Source organism: Corvus brachyrhynchos, unplaced genomic scaffold (assembly GCF_000691975.1).
Source record: "Corvus brachyrhynchos isolate BGI_N302 unplaced genomic scaffold, ASM69197v1 scaffold144, whole genome shotgun sequence".
Lineage (NCBI taxonomy): Eukaryota > Metazoa > Chordata > Aves > Passeriformes > Corvidae > Corvus > Corvus brachyrhynchos.
The window spans coordinates 74945-80413 of NW_008237406.1; the positions used below are offsets into that span (position 1 = coordinate 74945).

Here is a 5469-nt window from a genome sequence, read left to right on the forward strand (position 1 = left end):
TCTGACGATTTTACATAGAAGGCAAATAAGCAAAACTGGAGAGACTACACTGTTAGCTCTCCAAAACTCTCAGCTCAAGACAAAATCCAACTGTGGGCCAAATGTCCCCAGATTTTAGCCTCTGCTTTGCTTTTCTCCTGCTGACTTGCAAACTGCTGATGGGCAGCAGCACGACGTGCAGCCGGCTACCATTTGCTAACAGCATTCCTGAGGGGCTGGTATGGAGCTGATAACTCTGTTTCAGTGCCCTTAACAACCACCTGGAGCATGAGCTGCATCACTCACTCAGCCAGTCCACTGCTGGTTCTACATAAAAGGGAGCAGCTGCCCAGCTAGAGAGCAGGGCTGCTCCTCAGGGAGCACTTCACAATGGGCATGGGCTGTTGGAAGCCTCATGGGCTCAGCAGAGGCAGAGCCTGGGAGAAGAAGGCTAAGAGGATATCTTAGTGATGTCCACCACTGTCTGCATCAGGGGAAACCAGGCTCAAGAGTCTCCTTGGAGGTGCAGAGTGGCAGGACAGGAGGCAACAGACTCAGGATGGGACACTGGGAATTCCAGTTACTTATTAGGGAGGCCTTTTGCCCTATGAGGGTGGTCAAATGTTGGAACAGAGCTGGAGGTATCCAAAACTCAGGGAACAAGGTTCTAGATAATCTGACCTACACTGGCCCTGCAGTGGGGCTGGGGTGGGACGGGTGGCTGTTTTGGGACAGAACACCTCCAGACCCCCAGCCTACAACAGTGTGTGATCCCTGGCTGAACCAATCACTGCAAAATACCTGAGATGAGCAAATAACCCAGAGCAATGCCCTGGCCATCCTGTGCTCTGGCCAGACAGGGAGTTTTAGGTCTGCACAAAATAGGGACACCCTGGTATGACTTACTGCCTGCTATGCTCCATCTGTGGCATTCTCTGCATTGTTGGCTTCCAACCATGCCCTTCACAACCAAAATACTCCTCCTCATGGATTATTTTTCAGAGGCTTGTTATTTGTCACCTACATTTTCCACTTCTTTGATCTTTCTCCATGACCTCTATATGGCCAGCAACAGCTACTCAGCTGCTTCATAGGAATGGTGTATTTTCATTTTTCATTCCACATCAGTAATTAATACATTAAATTAAACTTGGACAGTCACATACCTATTAAGTCTATGCAGGACAACTTTGCTCAGTCCTACTCCCTCATGACAATCCTCAGGACTGTTTTCTGTTTGCTTGGGGCACGTTCTCCTCCGAGTGGAGCCCATCCTGGGGCTGAGGTGTGGGGAGGAGGGTCTGTGCCCTCCAGTACCTCCAGGGGCAGCTGGAAGGTGGCTGCACTGCTGCCCAAGGATATGTTCAGGTGAATGGCTGCAAAGGAAATAAACAACCTGAAAGATTGTGCACCCAAAGAAAGAAAGAAAAGCACAGAGATAATGACTGAATAAGAAAATATTAAAGGTTCAAAAGCTGGGTTAGTGCACTAACTCTTGACATAAAAAGTTATGTCTTGTTCCTCATATTTATTAGCCCCACACCACAAGTACTGCACTGCTGAGACCCTTTTCTGCCAATACAACTCTTTCCTGACGGACGCTGATTCTCTATAAATCTTTGAAATTTATTTGATTAAGTGCCCCAAAGGCTATGTGCCATGCCTCAAGCACTTCTCTAATGCTCTTGACAAAGCAACTAGGGAGCAGCAGAAATAATCTCTCAGGTCAAGCTGCATCAAAGCCCAAATCCATCAAAGCCCACCTGTCCTCCACTAAGCAGTTCGTGCAGGGTGAGAACTGGGCAGGAATTTGCCATTACAAGACAAGAGAAAATGGGCACTTTAGATGAGCTATTGGGAAGGAATTGTTCCCTGGCAGGGTGGGCAGGCCCTGGCACAGGGTGCCCAGAGCAGCGGAGGTGTCCCTGCCCATGGCAGGGGTGGCACTGGATGGGCTTTAAGGTCCATCCCAGCCCAAGCCACTCTGTGAAGTCTGTAGCTACAGCAGTTGTCACTGATCTCACTGTGGCACTTCACACCTGAAATCCTTGGCTGCCCTAACAAAAACTGACAACAGGCTCTGGAAGTTCACGTCTGTGTCACTCCTGCAGGATCAATGCACACCTGAGCAGACCTGACATAACGTTTCTCTGGAAACATCAAAGCCAAAAGGGAGCAGATAACATGAGGAACGAGTTATAGCTAATATATATATATGTGCAGAATTACTTTACTAAGAAAATTCGCTGGAATGCAATTTAAGACCTGCATGCTCATCTTTCTCCTGCAATGCCTCTTACGGTTTGCCTTCAGCCTAAGGTTTAATTAAAAGATTAAAGACTTAAACAGTCACTTCTTTTGGCTGCAAGAATGCCTGTGGCAAACACCAAAATGCACTGCATATGGCACAGAAGTCCTACGAAGCCAAATCTTCCAAGAGGGCACAGAGTCACCTACTGCGCAGCCTTCTGCTGGTGATGGTTATCACATTTTTATTTCACTCTAAATTATTATAGACAAAGACTGGGGTCCTAATGAGAAAAGATCAGTTATGTTACAATACTAAGTCTATCAGTAAAGAAGGGTAATGACAATATTTCATCTACCCACTGTTCAGGGAGCTCAGGTGGACTCAGCAGAGAGGGAAAAAAAGTTGATAAATTATGCCAGTTAATTTTCAGCTCACTCCAGGTGTATTCTGGTTTGAAAATGCTCTAAGTTTTCAGTCTATGATTTTATGAAAGTTTCTGTCTTAGCTCTCATTCCAGTTCTGTACTCTGCTTTATGAACCAGCATTTGGGCTTAGAAATTACTGATAATTTGCCTGGTACTTGGCCATTACTGCACCAACTACTGGCATGGCATTTCTATCTCTTTTGTTTTGTTTTGTTTGGGGTTTTTTTGGTTTTTTTTGTTTGTTTGTTTGGTTTTTTGTTTTTGTTTTTTGTTTTTGTTTTTGAGAAATGAGGAATTTATCCTTTTCTTGATGGAGAGGAATACAAGAAATTAAAGAAATTAGTAAGACTGAAAAAATTAGACCACTCTCCCTTGTTGATCCCTCTGCCCAAGGAATCTGTATCTCTGCTGCTGCCTGCAGTTTCAGCCTGTTGTTTCTCCTTTTCTCTGTGAAATCCAGCAGATTTATTCAAACTACAGCCAATACTACAGACAAGACCATTGTATCCAAACATGAGATAACCCATTCTTCCTTTGTGTTCTTTCATACCTTCATCCCTAGAAATTACAACTTTGTGATCTGAAGACATGAGCTTAAGTGAAATGCTCTGCAAATCAAGTTTAAATTAATTCATTTCCTCACTGCGTGTTTCTGAAAAAAAGAAAGAAAAAAGAAAATTACATTACCCTGTGAGAAAACACAGGCAGCCACCAAAACTAAAACCAGGGTAAGTTCTTGTGCTATCCTGACAGTGCATGTCTAACATTCCTACTTGGGCCACGTTTCTCAATTGTCATTTTGATACAGAAATAACAAACAGCAGCTTTGCAGTGTAAAACAAATAACTGACCACAGGCTTTAACCTTCAAAGGCTTCAGTTCATCCTGGCACTTAAACACTTGCCTGACTATAAATCTTTAAATATCTGAGTTGATCCAGCAACAAAAGTTGATTGATCAACTTCTTTAAGCACTTGTTAAATATCCTGAAAGAGTATCCTCAGAGCCATGAGCAACACAGCCTGCTGGAAATGACATCCAGTGTTGGTCAGCTGAGCAGGCTCACTGAAGGGGCTGTAGCAATCAAAATCCATAAATATTTAATATTAAATATAAATATGTAATTATTACATTACATAATAATCGCTGACAAGAAAGCAGAGCAATAAATGCTAAGCAATCCATTCATCTCATGGAGAATAAATCAAAGTGAACCACCTGCACAGAAGCCTCAGAATATTGCAGACATAACAGAATTTAAGAGGGAACAGGGCCTATTTTTCCTTTCTCTCCCCAGGCTTACATTCAAATTAAAACAACCAGGAAAATGTCATCCTGACACTCTGCCAAGTAGTATTAACTACCCAAACCATACAGGCAAAGAAAAGTGAACAAAGGTAACATCAGCTGTGTGTGTGCACAACCAAAGCTTCTGGTACCCCTTCAGCAGACAAATCCTCCTTTTTGGGGTACAAGGATTATGAACATATGAACACTGTGCTGTGGACAGACAATTTGCTGTTTCTTAGGAAAATATGAAAAAACAAACCAAAAAAAAAAAAAAAAAAAAAAAAAAAAAAAAAAAAAAGAAAAGAAAAAAAATTTAGTTATTTGCACTGCTGTTGTCTTGCTCATAACTCACCTGGTGCCCAGGTACAGGAGAGTTCCTAGCCCAGTAACATCAACCTGGAACAAACCCAAGCCAAAGCACATTTAAACAGGCGTGACCTCTGCCAAATAAGTGATATTGGAGGTAAATACTCTATTACTGATTTAGCAGAAAGGTGTGAAACACCCTTGTCCGCTGCCTGCAAAGCTTGATCTTAAGTGTGGCTGATCCTGGCTAGACACATATACACATAAAATTCCAGGCTGGAAAAGAAAGGACCACACATTCAGTACTTAATCAGAGCAGACAGCAAAGCAAGTCGCAGGAGCAACTGGGACCTCATGCTGTGGTTGAGCTGTAACTACATCAGCAAAGGAGGCGTTTTTAATTTTAAAAAGGCATACTGATTCCTTCTGGTTTTATTTCCTGGCTTTTAAACGGCGTTCATCAATTATTTTTATCTGCAGTCAGCGCGAGTTCTTCTTAAACCCGTGCCCGTTCTGCCTGGCAGCGGTGCAGTTTAAAGCACGCTTGGTGCACACCTCCCTCTAGTGGGCTCAAACCCCCGGAAAATCGTCAAAATCCGCGAATTCCTCTAGGGAGACACAAGTGTTAGGGATAACAACTAGAGAAAATGTAGTATTCTTTATACATTTTATACAGCGTATGTATAATGCATCTATCTTTATAGCATCAACCAGGAAGTGTCATCGGGGTCTAGTGAAATGCTGAAAACACAAGATGCAGAAGCCTGACCTGGGGGGAAAGCCTAATTTGGCTTAAACATTTATTTAAGGTGCTGAGTGGCCTCTTCCAAGAAAACAGCTCCGGGAATTCAGCTGAGCCCCCACCTGCAGAGCTGCCCCAGCCCTGGGCCCAGCTCAGGAAGGAGCTGGAGCTGCTGCAGCCAGGCCAGGGCAGGCACCAGGATGAGCAGAGGGATGGAGCAGCTCTGCTGGGAGGAAAGGCTGCCAGAGCTGGGCTTGTTCAGCCTGCAGAGGAGAAGCTCTGGGGTGACCTCACTGGGGCCTTGCAGGGCCTGAAGGAGCTGCAGGAAACCTGGAGAGAGACAATTGCCAAGGGCTGGAGGGACAGGACACAGGGAATGGCTTCCCAGTGCCAGGGGGCAGGGCTGGATGGGAGATTGGGCAGGAATTGTTCCCTGGCAGGGTGGGCAGGCCCTGGCACAGGGTGCCCAGAGCAGC

The 5469-nt window shown here is 44.6% G+C and overlaps 1 long non-coding RNA gene across 1 annotated transcript; it reads right to left on the bottom strand.

The window, feature by feature from the left end:
- Nucleotides 1-43: 43 nt before the first annotated feature.
- On the bottom strand, nt 44-5160 carry LOC108445863. The gene is made up of 3 exons (XR_001860894.1): nt 4298-5160; nt 3206-3307; nt 44-1355 (listed from the first exon to the last, which is right to left on the bottom strand). It is a non-coding gene; the product is annotated as an uncharacterized LOC108445863 (long non-coding RNA).
- Between the last annotated feature and the right edge of the window lie 309 nt (nt 5161-5469).